Source organism: Lemur catta, chromosome 15 (assembly GCF_020740605.2).
Source record: "Lemur catta isolate mLemCat1 chromosome 15, mLemCat1.pri, whole genome shotgun sequence".
In the NCBI taxonomy this organism is placed as follows: domain Eukaryota; kingdom Metazoa; phylum Chordata; class Mammalia; order Primates; family Lemuridae; genus Lemur; species Lemur catta.
Window position 1 is genome coordinate 30,028,671 of NC_059142.1, and position 17,650 is coordinate 30,046,320.

Consider the following 17,650-nt stretch of genomic DNA (forward strand, 5'->3'; position numbering starts at 1 on the left):
GGGATGTTTAGCCTGGACAAGGAAAACTCCGAGAGTATATGGGATCAGATTCCAAAATATTTGGAGAGTTGTCATGTGGAAGAAGGAGTCAACTTCTTCTGAGCTGCTCCAGAAGGCAAAACCACCAAAAATGACCTGAAGTCATAGGGAGGTTATCTCAGGTTAGCAAAAGAAAGTTGGAGTATGGAGCTATTAAAAAATGGATGGGGTTACCATGTGAGACAGGGGAAGGGCTTCTAGGCAGGGCACTGTGAGAAGGACAATGGCTTGGGGTGGGACACTGAACTGCATCATGGTGAAAGTGTCTTCTAAAATAAAAATCCCATGATTTATGATTTCATAACAGACACAATTCCCTAAACCTTTAGAACACACACACAGTCGGATCATATTTTCACTAAATATGCAGAATTGGGGGGATTATAATTAACAGATGAGTAGCAATTATCTTTATATTCCTCTTAGAAACAAAAGAAGCAGGGACATTTAGGTCATGACAAGAGAAGAAATATGTGAGCTTTGTGCAAAGAAAGCCCATGAACTATGGGCATAAACCCTGGGAATCCACTCCGTGGAGAACAGGGGCCTGTTTTGATATAAAGAAGTGAACAGAAGAGGAATACAAGGTTAACACTGGATGCAAATTTAAATCCTTCAGCACAGTGCCTAGCAGCCATAAAAAAAGCAAACAAAAGTCTGCAAAGCCTTTCCAGAGGCGATGAATAGAAACAGAACAAATCACTCTCTCCTAGATAAATGCTTACATCCATGCACTGCCTGTGGGCCACAGACCTCCTCTGCAAAGGGCATTTCAGCCTTGGGGAAGGAGAAGAAAAGGCAACCAGAACAGAGCAAAACATTCTGGCCCATGGATCGTGAGCTAACTCACACAAACCAAGTTCATATAATTGGCAAGTGGACACTTAGAGACGGAATATTTAAAGAAAATCCCACCAAAAGAGGCTGGGGCAGCCAGTGGAAGAGACTGCTGCTCTGGGCTTGTTGAACAGAGAAGAAAGAAGAAAAGAGATTGACATTGTAACCCAGACAAAGCTCAGTGGAGAGGCAAGAAGAGTTTAGGGGAACAGACCTTTGCCAGGACAACGGAAGCCCCAGATAAAATCCTAGCCCCACCATGCAATTTTTAAAAGTTGTTTCTTCGCCTCTAACCAACCAACTTCCACTAGTCTGTAGCTGTTCTTTCAGACTAATTTCATTAACATTTCCTTCTTTTTCTGGATCAGTCAGAGCCCCAGGGAATCTCTCTCTTCCCCCCACCTCACCCCCACCAATGGGGCATTGAATGAGAGCCAGGGTGTTGTCTGTGTAAAGAGAAATTGCAAAACCACAAATTGCAGAAAATGGTTACTGCCAAAAATCGAAAGGAACACACAATATCTCCATGCCTCTTAAAAAGCAATTGCGCATTTTACAGGCCTCTGGATAATTCAGGTTTGTTTGGCAACTTTCTCACCCATACCACCCAGAAGACAATTCTCTTCCACCAGAGGCAGGGGTCCGAAAAAATATATGTAGTTGAAAAGAAACATAAAAATGTGGGTGCAAGTCTTTCCCGAGGACTGATTTGGCCCAATAGAGTTCTATTTTCTTTTGTTGTGTAGTATTAATTTTAAGGACCAAAGTTTGCCACCAGGATCCCAGGGACTTCCATTAAAACAGGGAGGTTCTCCAATAATCTGTTAAGAATCTCTTGAAGACGCAAAACAATTTCAGATGGTAAAATTTTTCCCAAACATTACCTTATGTGATCATCACAACAGCCCTGTGAAGGAGGCACGGAAACACGTCATCCTCCCCCCGCATAAACATGCTTAGAGACTGAGACGTTAACTAACATTCTCAAAACCATACCGTTTCTGAGGAAGTGAACTAGGACTTAGCCACAAGCCTGCGATGTGTACTCCTGAGTTCCTTCCGTCGCTCAGCCCTGTTTCTCTTCAGGAGTACATTTTCCTGACGTCGCTAAGTCTGTCCTCCGTTAGTGAGGTTGGGATTGCATGTGTCCCATACACCTTTCCAGGACCTTCCCTTGAAAAGCCTCCTGCCATTCACTATAGATCTAAATCTTGTCTGAATGGAGAGCTGATTAGGTCATTTTCCATTTGTATTGGTTGAATAACATAATACAATCATCAGTTGGCATTATGACATAATGCCATCCGCAGAGGGGCCGATCCAGTGTGGCTGCCAAAAGGAGCCCAAGGCACAATTGCCTGGTGATTTTAATGTGTTTCCATGACTCCGAGGGTCAGACCAACCTTCCCCAGTTGCTCAGAGATGGCTTGGGGAGTCGGGCAGACCCATTTTGTCTGGATGATGTAAAATCCCAATGCAAGTTTACTTCCCAGAATATATACTAATGAATAGGTCACCAAGCACTCAGTATGTCCTTGAGAAAAACAAATATGAAAATATAGCCATCACAAATTGAGCTCTCAAAGGTAAAATAGCCAGCTTCCTTCCTTTTTTCCCCCCAATGTGGGAGGTGAAGGGTGCTTTCAACTGAAATTTTGATAGAGAGATTGAGGGAATAATATATATGTGTTTAAATTTACATATAATGACCTAAAATGTTTTCTTAAATTGCCCTTCCTCTAATTTTCACCATGAACATATACGAGCTATCTTTTAGTATTTGACATCATCATATAAAATAGTGGCAAACCTAAATTGTCAGTAACAGTATGATAAAGAGCTACCAATATGACATGCAGGAAAGTAAACATAGCCAATTTTCCCCGAACAGCGCTCCATGTTCAAAAGAAAGAATACAGTCAAAAGTTTACGTTTGTACAAACAATATTTTCATGATGGCGCATGAAAAGGAAGACTGCTCTTAAAATCTATATGACTTCATTGGTAAAAGCTGCTTAAAACCTTCATAACATGCAGGTATCTTGATAATGCAATAAAGACTGAAGCAATATAATACAGAGATTGACATTTGAAAACATTCCAGTGAATGCATAATACCTTGACATTAAATCTGAATGATTTGAGGGTGACTATCTCTTGTGCTGATGTTGGAATATTTGGTCTACAGCAGTGAGATCAATGTATTCTAGAGAGCAAACAAAAAATACCCAGGGAAATCAGTAAAAACTAAATTTTTCTGGCCGTTCAGCTGAACATATAATTTTCTCAGTGACTGAATGATTCAAAAGAGAATTTATTAGAACTTGTCTATTATGTTCAGTTCAAGTGAGACCTCTGGATTCTGATAGGCCTAAGAATGTCTAATTAAATACGTCAGTGACTGCTTAGGTGTGTCCTCTATTGGAAATTCTATATGAATCAGGAACTGAGAGCTGATGCCCTTTCCATGGTTTACCTGGCTCAACCACCTACCTTATAGTCGTTGATCTCTTGTTTAGTGTGACAAGCAACTCACTACATTTTGAGCTGCTTTTGAACAGCTGGGATCTTTATATTGAATATAAATCTATCCCCTGCTTTTGGAATTATCAAATTATTCCAGAGACAGATGGAACTTTCTTTTTTTCATTTTTGGTTAAAATTATTCTCATCTTTATTTTATTGAAAAAGGAAAAAAAAAAAAAAACATTCACATCTAATTCCCAAGGCAAAACTCGAAAATACTCGGAACTCCCTATTCAGACCTACTGTAATTTTATTTGGTCTTTCAGAATGGAAGGGGTTTGTAACTTGGGTATAGACACGGGAAGTACCAAGAATAAAGAAACATAATACACAGGAGATTAGTTCTAGAAAGAACACTGGTTTACTGAGTGGCTGTAACACAGTACACACAGGAAGGAATTATTAAGGTAACTACTGTGCTCGTAAACAAGAAACGCTCTGTGACTATAAGGTGAAGAGCACACAGGCAAAGAGATGTAAATTAGCCATTTGAGAGAACCCGAATATTCAAATGTTTGGTGTCATATGATCATAATGTCTAAAAGAATACTGCCTAATTTTGCAATTCTCACTTAGATCTAGCTTTTTAGATGCAATATCGTCACAGCCACAATCAGTTTCAATCTGCTTCCAAAACGATTTCTAAAATGCTCCACGATGTTATACACATCAATAGTGTGAAATGTTATATTCAAACTGTGACAGCATTTGTTGAGCCAGACTTTAAAAATGCAGCAATGTGAGATGGGAGCCTTAAAGATTAGGAGGTTTTAGGAATTACAGCTGAGAAGTAGATACCATTTCAAGGAGGAAATATACTTACATTTTGCTGCAAGTGAAGTGCCCGTCTTTAAAGAGTAGCCTCTGAAACAAAGAGACAAAAAAATTATGTAAAAAAAAAAATTGTACAGTAATCAATTCAAAATGAAAAAGACACTGAATTGCCTTTGAAGGTACAGCCACTGACTAAAAAAATGAGATGCCTAAAGATGAAATTATACTTATTGGAAGACTTTTCTTGGGGATACAAGGAGCTGTAGCCCACAAAGAGAACATTGAAGTTAATTGCCGTATCTCATTGCATGCTCAGCTCCCTGGCCCTAAATATCCTAGAATTTCAAGATCACTTGATGCTCACTTTGTCTCCCAGGTTTAATCTCAGAGAGAGGAAATATGATGAGTCTGGTAGCCTAGTTCAATGTCTTACACCCACATCAGTCTCTTGCTTCTGGTTCACACTAACATTATACCTTGTTCTTGAAGGCCCTGTTTGGACACATTGTTCCATTAAACGAAACTACTCCTAAAAATTGTGATTTTCTTAATTCATGCTTATTAGGATAAATGGACAGTTTTCTTTTCCAAGAAATGAAAGCCTTTGTGGGGCGTGCAAGGAGGGGGATTGGAGCCAATGCCAGTTTTCTCTTTATTCAAGATGGCAGTGAAAGGGGAGGAGCAAGTAGACTGTGCCTGTGCTTGGAAGGAATTTGCCAATTGTGGAGGCGAATTTTTCAGTGTGGCCGCCCACACGACAATTTAGCTTGCTTCCCAAGCCATAATTTATTGGATCTATTATGGTTATGTCCAAAGGGGTAATTTTCAGCGTAGTAGGTTTAATAGGGGATGGCGAAGAAGTTCCCATGATTGATATAAACTGTTTGCTTTCTGAGATTCACATGGTTCCAGGTCATTCATCTCTGAGACTGAGCACTCAGGTCACAGTGTCCTCAGATGCACAAAAAGACCTTGCCATGCCACCCACATTGATCCGGATAGGTCAGATGAGTTACTTCAGTGAGCAATATTTCTCCAGGCTCTGCCATTTTCTAATAATAGTGTGATTTGTACAAATTGATTCAATGGTCTGAGATTGACAGAAATAATAATATTGGCTATTTCAAAGACTTACTGTAAGGGTTAAATAAGATAATGTATGTAAAATAGTTACATAAAGTAGTCCCCATAATGGAGACTTGATAAATACTACCTGTTATTGTTACTGTTGTTGTTGTTGTTGTTGTTATCAGAAGGCAAAGTTGGAAAATCAAATTAAGAACATATGATAAATCCATGAAATGGGAGCTAGGAAGGTAGCTACAGAGAGAGTCTTGCTCGGATAAGATATTTCCATTTGTGGCAGTCAAAGCTGCATCATTTTCCCCAATTCCTCTCCTGGATTGCCTTTCTCCAATCTTCATTCTTCTGACTGCTGAGTATAATTCAATGGACGTCCGCACTGGGAAATCCCTAAATGTTGTAGCAAGCCACCTAATTCCTCATTTACTATCCATGAAGATGGTTGGGACTGGGGCTCATAGACTGACAAATTGTTAAATTCTTAAATTGCTGGGCCCATAAAGAATAGGGATAATTTCTTTTTGCACAGGTAGTTGCCTCATCCATGTTTATTGGACTGAATTTCTTAAATGGATCCTATACTGTGATTCAAAAGATCCCACCTGTGTCTCTAACTGGAGGAAGCTAGGAGCACTGCTCTGATCATACCCTGACTTTTATTTCCCCCTCCCTACCTCTCGTCCCTTCAAACAAAAAAAGTGCACTGAAAATTCTTCTGAAATTGTGTACCCTTCAGCTCCTTTGAAGACCTTGTTGCTAGGAAACAAATTTAGACCGTTCTTGCCTACTGAGAAAAGTTTTTACTGCTGCCTCTGATAACGGGTTCTTCTTTAGCCACAAAAGTGTTAGCAAGGAAAATTGTCTGTCTATTACTCCATGGATTCACCGGACTAGAGCTTTTCACTTGGGCAACAGTTTCACAGCAATACCATTGATTACTTTGAAAACTATTCAAAGATGTTCCTGAGACTGCATTATGTAGCTACTTAATGCAATGTTCTGATCATTTTTCTTGGGGTACAAAATAAAGAGAGCAGTTAAACACACTGCGGTTGTGGGGTTTCACAGACCATAGAGCTACATAAAAACTCACCTTTGCTTTTTTAAAGCTTATTTCCACAATAGAAAAAGAAAAACCCGAATTCTTAAAGGAAAAAGACAAAGGATTTAAAATTAACTAACTTATTTACTGAATGCTAAATGAGCACCTACTGTGCTAGGCCTTGACAATACATTCCCTGCTCTCATGATCCATGGGCACATCTATCTGGTTGGAGAGAACAAGACGGTTTGGGGTGATCACATCACAATATAACACAAAATTACAGTGGTGGTCAGTGGGGAGGGAAGTTGGAATTTGGTGATTGATCCAGATAGAGAGGTCAAGGAAGTCTAATTTGGGGAAGCACTGGAATAATATCTGACTGAAAATTCATATTTAATAATAATAGCAACTAATAATGCTGAGTGCTTAATGCACCAGGAATGACCTAATGTACCTATTAGTTTATTCCTCATAACAACCCTAGGGAGATATTATTTTTACGCCAGAGTAGGACTTGAGAAGGCAACTGGGGAGTGTGGAGCAGACCAAGCAAAGGGATAGTATTGAGGGCATGGGCTCTGGGCAGGAGGAACTGGCTCCTTTGAGGGACTGAGAGACCAAAACCACCCTTTGCATTATTTTGTGCATACTTTGGCAGAGTCCATTCTTCTACCATATAAGAGTCTTTGAGAGATCATGGCTAGGGCTCTTCTTACATCCATTCTACCTCATTTTAGTTAGGGAAGCCTAGCCTCTCAGCTCCACCTCAGGGGGATGTACAGTACATCTTGGCTCTCTGCCCTGCATCATGCCCACCCAGCACCTTGGGACCCCCCTTCAGAAGATCTGCAGGATAAACAGGTTGCCATCTTTGGATTATGGTAGCACGTGTGCTCGATACAGTAGCAAAGCCCACATGGACAGACTTTGTTCAAAGCCCTTGGATACCTTCTTTAGTCCCTTTGTTGGAATCCACTCTTACAAGGGCTCTGATGAACACTGGGGATCTGTTTCTCTCTGTGTGCTCATGTGAGGGGCCTGGACCAAAGACAGAGACTAGGTCTACCAGCCCCCTCAGTTAACAGGGGAAGAAACAGGGCTCAGTGAGATTAAGTGGTCATCCCAAAATCACATTACAAGTGATTTGAACTAGAATACAGATTTTCTGATTTCAACGTTAATGCCTCTTAAGGTCATTTTGGATTTAAGCTTAATATTTAAGAAGTAAGAGCCTGCTAAGACCGTTACTAAAACTGCTCTGGCAATTTGTATTGGCTTTAAGTAGCCACCATTGGGGCATAGAATGACTCTCAAATAACTTACAATTGATGTATTCTTTAGTTTTGGCTTCTCAAAAACAAAACATAAAGCAACAGCAACAAATCCAGACCTGAATCCCAAAACAATAAAGGAATTTCCCTAACAATGCCAGGGTGGCATACCAGACTCTAGATTCTCATCTTCAGGATAAAGACATTAAGAAATTCACTTAAACATGGCACTTTCAGAAAGCACATCAGTATTATAAATTGTATTGTCTTGGATACTAAGATATTTTGGCAAAACAATTTTATTTGTATGCACTCTTTAAATAATATCTGTTAATTGTCGAGAGCAATAAATTATTTTTTGGCCAATAATGTATTTATTTATAAAATATATATCAGCTATTTAAAATGTTTTCTAGCTGTTGAACATATAACACTAATGAAAACAAGGTGATTATTTCATCACCAAGGCGTTTGCAGTCAGTCTATTGCATGAGAGACCCATTAGAAAACAGCCCCCCGATTATGGTGCCATGTGATAAGTACCATGATAGAGCTACACCTGGAGTATTATAGGAGCAAAGGAAGTTCTCCCTAAATTATTCTAAGGCAAAATTTTCCAAAGAAGGATGATAATGGGTTTGTGAAAAAAAAAAAAAATAAGTTCAATGCTCAAGTAAGTCTGAGAAACATTGGATCAAAGATAAATAGGTCATTCCATAGCAATCTTTTTCAGAACTTTAACATTCTAATACTTATTATAAATTCCAGGGAGGGGAAAAGTTCCAAATTTATGTGACCAAAGAACCCTTCGTGCCAAGCATTTTGAAGGACACACATGGTGAGCAATGGCCAGGTGATCCAAGAAGCTCTCCCAGAGCAATGATGTTGGAGCTGAGATTTCCAGGTGAGTAGGCAGGGGCTGGGAGAAGAGGTGGGAAGGGCCCTCCCTGCTGAGGATGGCACTGAGACAAGGCCTGTGCAGAGGTAACCCTAAGTAGCTCAAAATGGCTAGATCAAAGAATCCTACCTAGAAGAGTGAGAAGAGATGGGGGCAGGGGCAAGCAAGAGTTAGATTAGCCTAGCCAGGTAAAGGGTTGAAGATTATTCTGAAAGCCAACAGAGGTATTTAAGTTTCTAAAATAGGAACAAGGTATGAATGGATTTGTACAGCTGTGGATTGCAGTGAGGTCAGGCTGGAGAAAGGAAGAGTAGTTGGGAGGAGTTATTGAACTAACTCAGGTATCTGTGTTGATGGACTGAACTAGAGGAGAAATATAAGAAAGGGAGGGGAGAGAGGAGAGAGACATGAGAGAGAGAGAAAAAAGAGAGAGAGGAGAGAGGAGGGAGTTAGATAACTCCTCAGGAAGCGGGTGAGTGATACAGTCACCCACAGAAATGAGCAATACGAGAGAAGGAGGAGATTTGGATTGAACCCATTGACTCTCTGGGAGGTAGGATTCAAGTAACACAGGATGAAGTTCTGAGCTGAAGCTGTAGCCAAAGTGGTTTTAGACATGTTGAATTTGAGGAGCCACTGGGACATGTCACTGTTAAGTTCCTCACAAGTAATCTAGTAGAGATCACAGCAGTGCTAGAAATCTGGAGGTCATGTAATTATTCCTCGGGAAGCACAGACCTCATTAAATTCTATACTCCAAACCCCTCAACTGAGGAAATACAGGTACAAATTACTTTTCAATAAACATGGTATGGAGAAGAAAAATTCTTATTTAAAATCTAACTCAATAGCTTCTTTTGGTCTCTAAGGGGAGATGAACTTATTCAAATCAGTGGGGAAAATAAATCTCTATATCAATCTCTTGACCTTGGTTGGCACTATTGGCATTTGGGGCCTGTTGGATTCTTTGTTGTGGGGGCTGCTCTGTGCACTGTGGGGTGTTTAGCAGTGCTCCTGGCCCCTACCCACCACATGCCACTATGATCCCCTCTCCCAGTTGTGTCAACCAACAAAAATCTCTCCAAACATTGTCAAATATCACCAGAGGGGCACAATTGCTGGGCCTTCCCCCTCCAGTAGAGAAGCACTGCTCTGTACTTTCCCTTCAACATCGAGTGGTGGAATTTTGAAGAACTCTGCTAATTCCTTTGTGCCACAGAAGGGTGAAACCCTGAGGAGATGGCCTTGTTTAGCAGAGTGTATTTGCTTTTGCAAATACTCTTTCTTCTTATCTTTTTCTTTTTCTTCCTCTTCTTTCACATCCTGCAATAAAAACTTTCCTTCTCTGAGGATAATTTCTTTGAATTGAACCCCCAGTAGGCTTCATTACCCTGTGGGATGCTGAATCTATCAAGTGTGAGAGGCCAGAGAGGCCCTGTAGGCTGCCCCGGGCAGAGTTCTGCTTAGAGAGTGACATCATTAACAATGTGAGGGACTCTCATCTGATGTCTCCCTGGACAGATGGGTAAACTGAGGTACAGAGGGCCACAGTGCTGGGAACAAAACTTAGGTGTTTTGGCTTCCAATTCTGTGCTTTTGCCAGTAGAACACACTGTCTGCAGAAATCATATCTCTCTGATTAGCTGGCATCAGCACTTAGAAAGGTCTCTGATTTCTGCACTGGCCACTTCAAGATAATAACCCTGATAGAATAAAAAAAGCAGAATAGAAGCTATTTGACTAAAGCTTCACTTCAAGGATGGCTGGAAGTTCCATTTATATTCAAGTCTTTTCCCTGAGACATCAGTAAAATATGATCTGTCTCAGAATATTTTTAACTTTCAAACATTTTCCAAATTTCTGTCTTCTGTCAGCTGACAATGCAAATTCATAGAAATCTTTCCTGTCTCATAGGCTACTGTCCAAACCTTATGATTAAATAATGCATTTCTAAGCATTAATTATTCCAATATCAAAGTGGTGGTTTGGGGCAGGGAATGGAGTATCTGCTTTCGGATCTGCTGTAGATAATATGGAAGCTGATCAGTGGTCAGTGTTTACCGATCTAACTAGCAATTTTAATGGAACCTTTCCTTTGAAGTCACTTACAAAATATTATGAACTCTGCATATATAAAATCTGAAGGAAAAAAAAAACACACTGAAGTTCTTTCTCACAAAAGGTGACCTCAGTGGATATTACTGCAAAACCCCTCTAACAGGAGAGCAAATGGCTTGGATGCCTTATGCATCAGAACATGAACCCAGGCAAATTCGTATTCCTCTTTTTATCTTCTGCGGTGTCCAGCAGAGTCAGCACGTAGTGGCAGTTGGGTGAATGAACCTCTAGGCTTCTCCCACTACAGGACTCTGTCCGCCCAACACCTCCCACACTCAAACCACCTCTGGCGCCAAGACCTGTTCCCAGGATCAGCTATATAATTTGTGAAGCTCAGTACAAAAATGAAAGGGGGGACACACTCCTTGTTCTAAAATTATTAAGAATTTCAAGACAGTGACAGCAGAGCATTAGACTAAGCAGGGGCCCCTGTGTGACTGCATCAGGTGTGTGTCCACGCACCTGGCCCTGTCTGTGCTCAACCAGCTGCCCAGCCTCCCGATTCCTTCCTCCTCGCAAATCGCACTTCCTGTGCCAAATGAAAACCTAAGCTTGGACTGTCCTTAGCTCCTTCTTTCCTGGGTCAATCAGATCCTTTCTCCTCGGGTCCGTGCCCCTCATCCCTCTGTGTCTTTCCCCTCTCACTGTGCTTTCTGGAGCCCTGTTCTAAGGTGAGAAAACTCACCTCTGTCTCAGCCTTCGCAGTGGGTCTGCTCACCTTAATGGACATGGGCTTCCCTACACAACAGCCCTGCAAAGTAGGTGCTGTTATCAACCCAGCTTACAGATGAGGAAACTGGGGGTGCAGAGAGAGAGGTGAAGTACACTGCCCAGAGTCACAGCTGGTAAGTGGCAGGTTGGGGAGCTGGACCCAGGCAGCGTGGCGCCCTCACTCCTAACCACTACACTCTGCCACTGAAGGTGTCCGCCACCATCAGGGCCAAAGGGTGCAGCTTCCTGGAATTGTGCAGAACCGAACTTACTCGGCCCTATAAGGTGACCCTAAATTAGGGGCAGGAGCCTAGAGGACAGGGATGATAGATAACAATAAATGAACATAAGCATCACTTGGGAAATACTCAGAGATATTGGGAAAGTTGGTGGACTTCCTCCAGTTGTGAGGGATGGGGGCTCTATTCATTTGACTTGGTTATTTAAAAAAAAAAAAAAAGGATATTATCCCAAAAGTAAGGCCTCGGGACGCTTAGGTTATAGACATCAGTATACATTGCTCTACATCATTGTTTTTAATAGCTGTCTATTATCAATTTGCATGTTAGTCTATTTCACACAGAGGACAGCAGCACCAGGTGATGGAAACCATTAGGAGAGAGACTCTAAAGCGCTGCGAAGACAGATGGGTTAAATATCACAGAGGTCAAAGAGAATGAAGACTGAACAGTGGCCTTTGGGTTTGGTGATGAGCAGCTCGGAGGAAACCTTAGAGAAAGATATTTTGCAGAGTTTTAGGAGTGGAAATCAGATTAGAGAGAATGAGGAGTTAGTGGGAGCTACAGAGACAAGGGTGAGGGGAAGACACTAGCATTTTTTTTTTTTTTTTGCTAACTGTATGTGTATGAGGCATATAGGCTATCTAACTTAAATTTCATGATCACTTGTGCGACAGGGTGCATCAGGAATATTTTTATACATGTGAGAGTGGAATCTCAGATGTAACCCTCTCAGGCCACACTTCTGGCCCATCTATTTGCGGAACTTGCCCTTCCAAGTCTTGGACAAATTTTCTCTTAGAAAGGCAACAACCCCTCTGTGGGGCTTTCCTTGGTGGTCTCCATCCCTGACCTTCACCATCCCAGACAGAGATCATCACCCTCCACACCTGGGACATATTTTTATTAATGCATATTTGGTGCCTCTAAAATTTTCTACTAAAATAGCTCTACAGCAGAGGTGAGGTGCAGAGCATGGCCAGGGAGGTTAGAGGATATAGGCTAGGGAGACCTTCGCACATTTCTGTGGAGTCTGATGCATTCTCTTAATAAATGTAGGCCAATTATGTGCCTCTTCCCAGGTAACGTTCTGGTTTGTCCTGATATTAAAATGATTTAAATTAGTTACCGCTGAGGTTAGTCAATCCATCTTACATGAGGAGTAAGACATGCTCCAATTCTTACACCTTCTGCCACACCACTGTCTTGCATCCTGGGGTGTGGGAACCCCCATTTAGGGTGTGTGGGTATATAACATAGAGTCTACATGACTGTTCTTCCACTCTTTGTATCCCTGGGCACAGTAAAACCCCCGGCATATGAAATGTTTGGCTGAATTAAGGTGAACTCAAAGGGATTTCAGCATATACTAAATAGCCATGTGCTTATTGCCTTAAGAACAGTTTTTGGAGTTAGAGTTACGTGGGTTGAAATCTCAAATTATTTACTTCAGCCTCAATTTCCTCCGTAAACTGGAGATCCTGTTAGCCGTCCCCTGGGCTTGTTGGAAAGGTGAAATGCATTACTATATGAGCAACACTTAGGATAGCGCTTGGACCATAGTAAAGCTTTCCTGAAATGGGAAAGGCGAAGATAGCAGAAATAGTCCAAGTGGACAGGGAGAAACGTCTCTCCTGCCTCCCCCTGTTCTCCTGGAGGAGGAAGCGTCCACCCTCCCCGCCCGTGAGAGAGGGATGCTGGAGTGAGAATGTATGGCTTCTCTCCTCACCCCCTGACTTTCTCCTCTGCCCAAGAGGAGATTGTCTTACAACTGTGGGAAACCAGACGGCCACTGGGCTATGTTTCCATACTGGGTAGGCTTGCTGGTTTCAACCACTGCTTTTGTGTGCAGAGTCCTTGGTTCCTGTGTTGATGCTGAAAGTCAGGTGCCTGGTCTCTCAGGGCCAGCTTCCAAGCTGGATGTATGAGTCACGCCAGTCTGGCACCAGCTCTCTTCAATTCAGGGGACCCTAGTAAGAAGCCCTGGTTTGGCTTTTTTGGTGACGTTTCCCAGCTGCTCTGTGTTTTAAAGTTATGGGATATTCCCTAGCTATCAATAAAGTTGATACTTTGATACCCATTTAGTGAAGGAGGGGGGTGAAGGATTAGCGTCTTGATCCCCAATAAGTTAGGGCACTGCCTGGAAATCTTAAGAATAAACACGAAGAACTCAGATGTGAGACCACCGATCTTGGTACAGCTATTGTGACCGGTGTTAGCATGAATGGGCAGTGTCAACCTTTTTTTCTGACTTGCTTTCTGGCAATGGCTTATAGTTAATGTGCTGCTGAGGCCAACATTGGGTTATTTGGACTTTAAGTAGCAAAAAACAAAACAATTAAATTTCATCTAGGGAAGAGAGAAGTAGAGTGAGTGGCTTTGGCCTTCAGGTTTAGTGTGAGGCACTGGGGAACTCTAGCTCAGATGATCCAACTGGGGTTTCTTTTTATCTTGACTGGAGTTGCACAGGCCAAGGGGGAACTTTGGAAGGACTGACCTCCTCATTCATGTGGCTTGCCCACAGGCTATCAGGACTTGCTGCCAAATGGTCTCAGATTGGCTTTGTTCATAAACATGATTTCTTATGTAAGACATGATTTCTTAAATCCACATCTGATTATGACATGAATATAAAAGACCCTGACCCAGACAATAGCTAGAGAGGATTGGGGCCCTTGGTTCATTATCTTCATGCATTCAGCTAGGAAGTACGTTTAAAAGGCCGTTTCCTTGACAATCTATTTCTAGGATAAATTTGCTCAGAGAGTTAAGGAAGAATGGAATTGTTTAAAATACAGGCTTTGATCTTGAGTTTAGAACACAAGCTACTGGGAATGAGAGAAAAATGAAGGCAGATACTCTGAGTGAGTGGAAGGAAAGAGGTTACTTCTTTAGGAGAAATGATGATACTTTAGAGACTAGGTTGGATGATGTAAACCTGAAATGTTTCAAATGCTCTTAAAGTCAGGATTAGAAAAGAGGCATGATTGGGGCCTAAACATCCAACAAAAAATTAAAGAAAGCAAAGAAAGGAGATTACTGTCCCTAGAGAGTGTGCAGATATGGGGGACTATTAGGAGTAGTCCTCTTAAAACTGTTCAATTGAGGGATGGGAGAGTCACACTGAGGGGGTACATGAAATTTGTACGGGACTATTAGGGATGACCAGGAAGATTGGAGTGGAATCCTTCAGGGATTATTTCACTAGTGTCAAGATGACACAGTTACTGCAGCAGCGAGGCAGGTTCGGTGGGTGTTGTGAGGAACTGCGTGCAGTTAGTCCTCTCTCACAACGCTCGGGGAGAATGACATGGCCAGCCTACGGCAGTGGCTCTCCCCTGGGACAGTCTGCACCCCATTCCTGGGGGACAGCTGGCAATGTCTGGAGACACTTTTTTGATTATCAGGATTTGGGGCGTGGGGAGGAGCTACTGGCTGCTGAACATCCTACAGTGCACACAAAACAAAGAACTATCCAGTCCAAAATGTCAGTAGTGCTGGGATTGAGAGCCCTGTCTAAGGAAAACCAGTTTGGGCTGCAACATTTGAGTCCAGATAGAGTCAGATGCTGGGCTGATGGGTAGAATTATCTTACTTGGAGAACAGGACGTGGACGAGATTTGTTTGAACTATGGAGATTTTGGCAGCTTCTGAAGTCACTGGCTTCACATCTATTATTAAAGAGGCTCTCAAAGAACAAAATATGGAATAGGATCATGAAGAAAACAAATGAATGGGCTGAAGGCAGAGAGAAACAGAGAGGAGGGAGGTGCTGTGATCCCGCCAAAGGTATTAGCACCACATATGGAAAAGGGAGAAAGCCAACTTGGGAAGCATATTATACTTTTTGAAAAAACAGTGGAGTTTGTTTGAAAAGAGTGGAGCATGAGAGAGACAGACGAAACACGGGAGGCATTTGCTGCTGCAGCAGGGATGAAGGTGGCAGAGATCAAGGTTCTTGCTACCAATAAAGACACATAGTTCACTCCTCGAGTCCTGGAGATTTAAAGATGGAGGAAAGGCACGGTTTGTGGGAAGAGCCGTGGTACAGGATGCCATGCCCACCTGAGCAGGGCAGCTCAGGTGTGTCAAGAAGAGCTGCAGTCTTAGGATGTGTGGAGGATACTGTGTCACTCTGAGATGGATCTACAGCACTGTTTCTCAAACTCAGCGTGCATCAGCGTCAACTGCAGAGCTTGCCAATGTCCACGCTCAGGGGTCCCGGCCTCAGAGTATGTGATAAAATAGGTCTGCGTGGAGCTGGAGAATCTGCACTTTGACCAAGCAACCAGGTGATGCTGATGCTGCTTGTTCAGGAGCCACATTTAGAGAAGGACCAGTCCACAGAATTCCAATGGAGGAAGCAAAGACACTGCCTCCTGGGATCCTGCTTTGGATGTAGAAATACGGTAAGTAAGCAGAAGATTGAGCCTCTGGGGAAGGCACATCATAAACCTTGCTTGGACAGGCGCCTCTCCCTCCCAGCACTCTGCTCCAGGAGGGGAGGATGCTGGGCCATGGTAAAGAACCTGGCCTTGGTTCAGCACTGGGGAGAGGGGCAGAATATGGGGCTCAAAGCTGCAATGGAAATTAAAAGGATCAAAATATATAGCATAGAACTGAGCCACAGGAACACCTGGAGATGAAGGCCACCACAGAAATTTCTTGATTTTGTCAAGTTAACAGGAGCGTCTCTGAGAGAGGCAACAGGATATGGGGCCCTCCCTCTTCTTTGCTCCCAAGACATGGGAAGGGCAGGGTTGTAATTAACTTCATGTCTTTTGGCACAAAATGTCTATGCTCAACTGTTTATGCTCCCAGGTCACGGATTCTAGATAGGCATTCTTACAGAGCCGAAACCAAGAACATTTTCTCTTTTCTCCAGATTTTTCTGTCAACCATTCTTTTCTGGATAACACTAAGGATTTTGCTATGATCCATAGCTGATAACCACCATGCCGGTCTGGTACTTTCCACACCAGGTACTTTCCACACCATCTACTTCTTGGCTAGTTTCTGTGCATATGAAGGGGGGGTTGAGTAGTTAGCTTCAGGCACCAAACTCCATCCTGTGTTGTTTCTCAAGTCCACTAAGAGTGTTCAATTAAACTGTCCCATCTACTAAGGGACTATTATGTAACCGCTGGGGGAAAAGTCCTTTGTGAACAGCTGTAATTACTTGTAGGAAATGCTTACGATGGGAAGTGAAAATAAAACAGAATAAAATTGAATATATACTAATATCACAATGTTAGGAAGGGACCAAATCTGCAGGTGGCAGATACAGGCCGGGAGGGTGTTTCCTAGGGGTGGAGAAGCTGGGGAAGGGACTGAAGGAAAACGCAGCTCACAACCGCAATGAGCAGGAACTTGAGGTTTGAGGCACACACCTGCGGAGCTGCAACTTTGTTATAAGAACAGCTGTCAATTATGGATATCAATCATCATCATCTGGTAACATCCCACACCTCCTGTAAGCCCACCCCCGGACTAGGCCAATAAAAGGAAACCGCCTGGGAGTCCTCAACGTCTTTCTCCACTCGTGGAGACTGACTTGTTCCTCTCTGGAACGTAGTCTCGCTTTGTTTAGCTCTCTTCTTTTCTGCAATAACATCTATTTGTGTGTAATTGCTTCCTGTCTGTGGTCACTCCATTGCACCAGCCCTGCCTGAGAGTTTTCCAAGCAAAGAGCCCAAGAAGCAGGACAACGGTCCACCAGGCCAGACCTGACAACAATTGCATGAACACATAGAAGCAAATAAAATGCTATCTACAGATGAAACCATAGATGGAAACACATCGGAATGTATGCTGGGCTATCAGTAAGTGGTATGAATTTTCTCCAAAGTTTTTCATTATGAACTTGAATTTCATATATAAAGGGAAAAATAAACTTTATCAACTTGAAGTATGTTAATGCAAGTGTTAGTATTAGAAAATCATGGGGATCCTTTGTTTGTTAGTTTGTTTCTTCCTTTCTTCTAGGCTCCCTCTGTTCCCTGGGCTAGAGTGCAGTGGTGTTATCATAGCTCACTGCAACCTCAAACTCCTGGGTTCAAGGATCTTCCTGCCTCAGCCTCCGGAGTAGCTGGGACTATGGGCACATGCC

General features: G+C 42.5%; 1 long non-coding RNA gene across 1 annotated transcript in view; it reads left to right on the forward strand.

Moving 5' to 3' along the window:
* Positions 1 to 17,270, forward strand: part of LOC123650590 — a 39,086-nt gene extending 21,816 nt beyond the window's left edge. The window contains exons 2-3 of the long non-coding RNA XR_006739424.1: positions 8,344 to 8,479; positions 17,204 to 17,270. This is a non-coding gene — a long non-coding RNA (uncharacterized LOC123650590). The remainder of the gene's footprint in view (positions 1 to 8,343; positions 8,480 to 17,203) is intronic.
* The last annotated feature ends 380 nt before the right edge of the window (positions 17,271 to 17,650 follow it).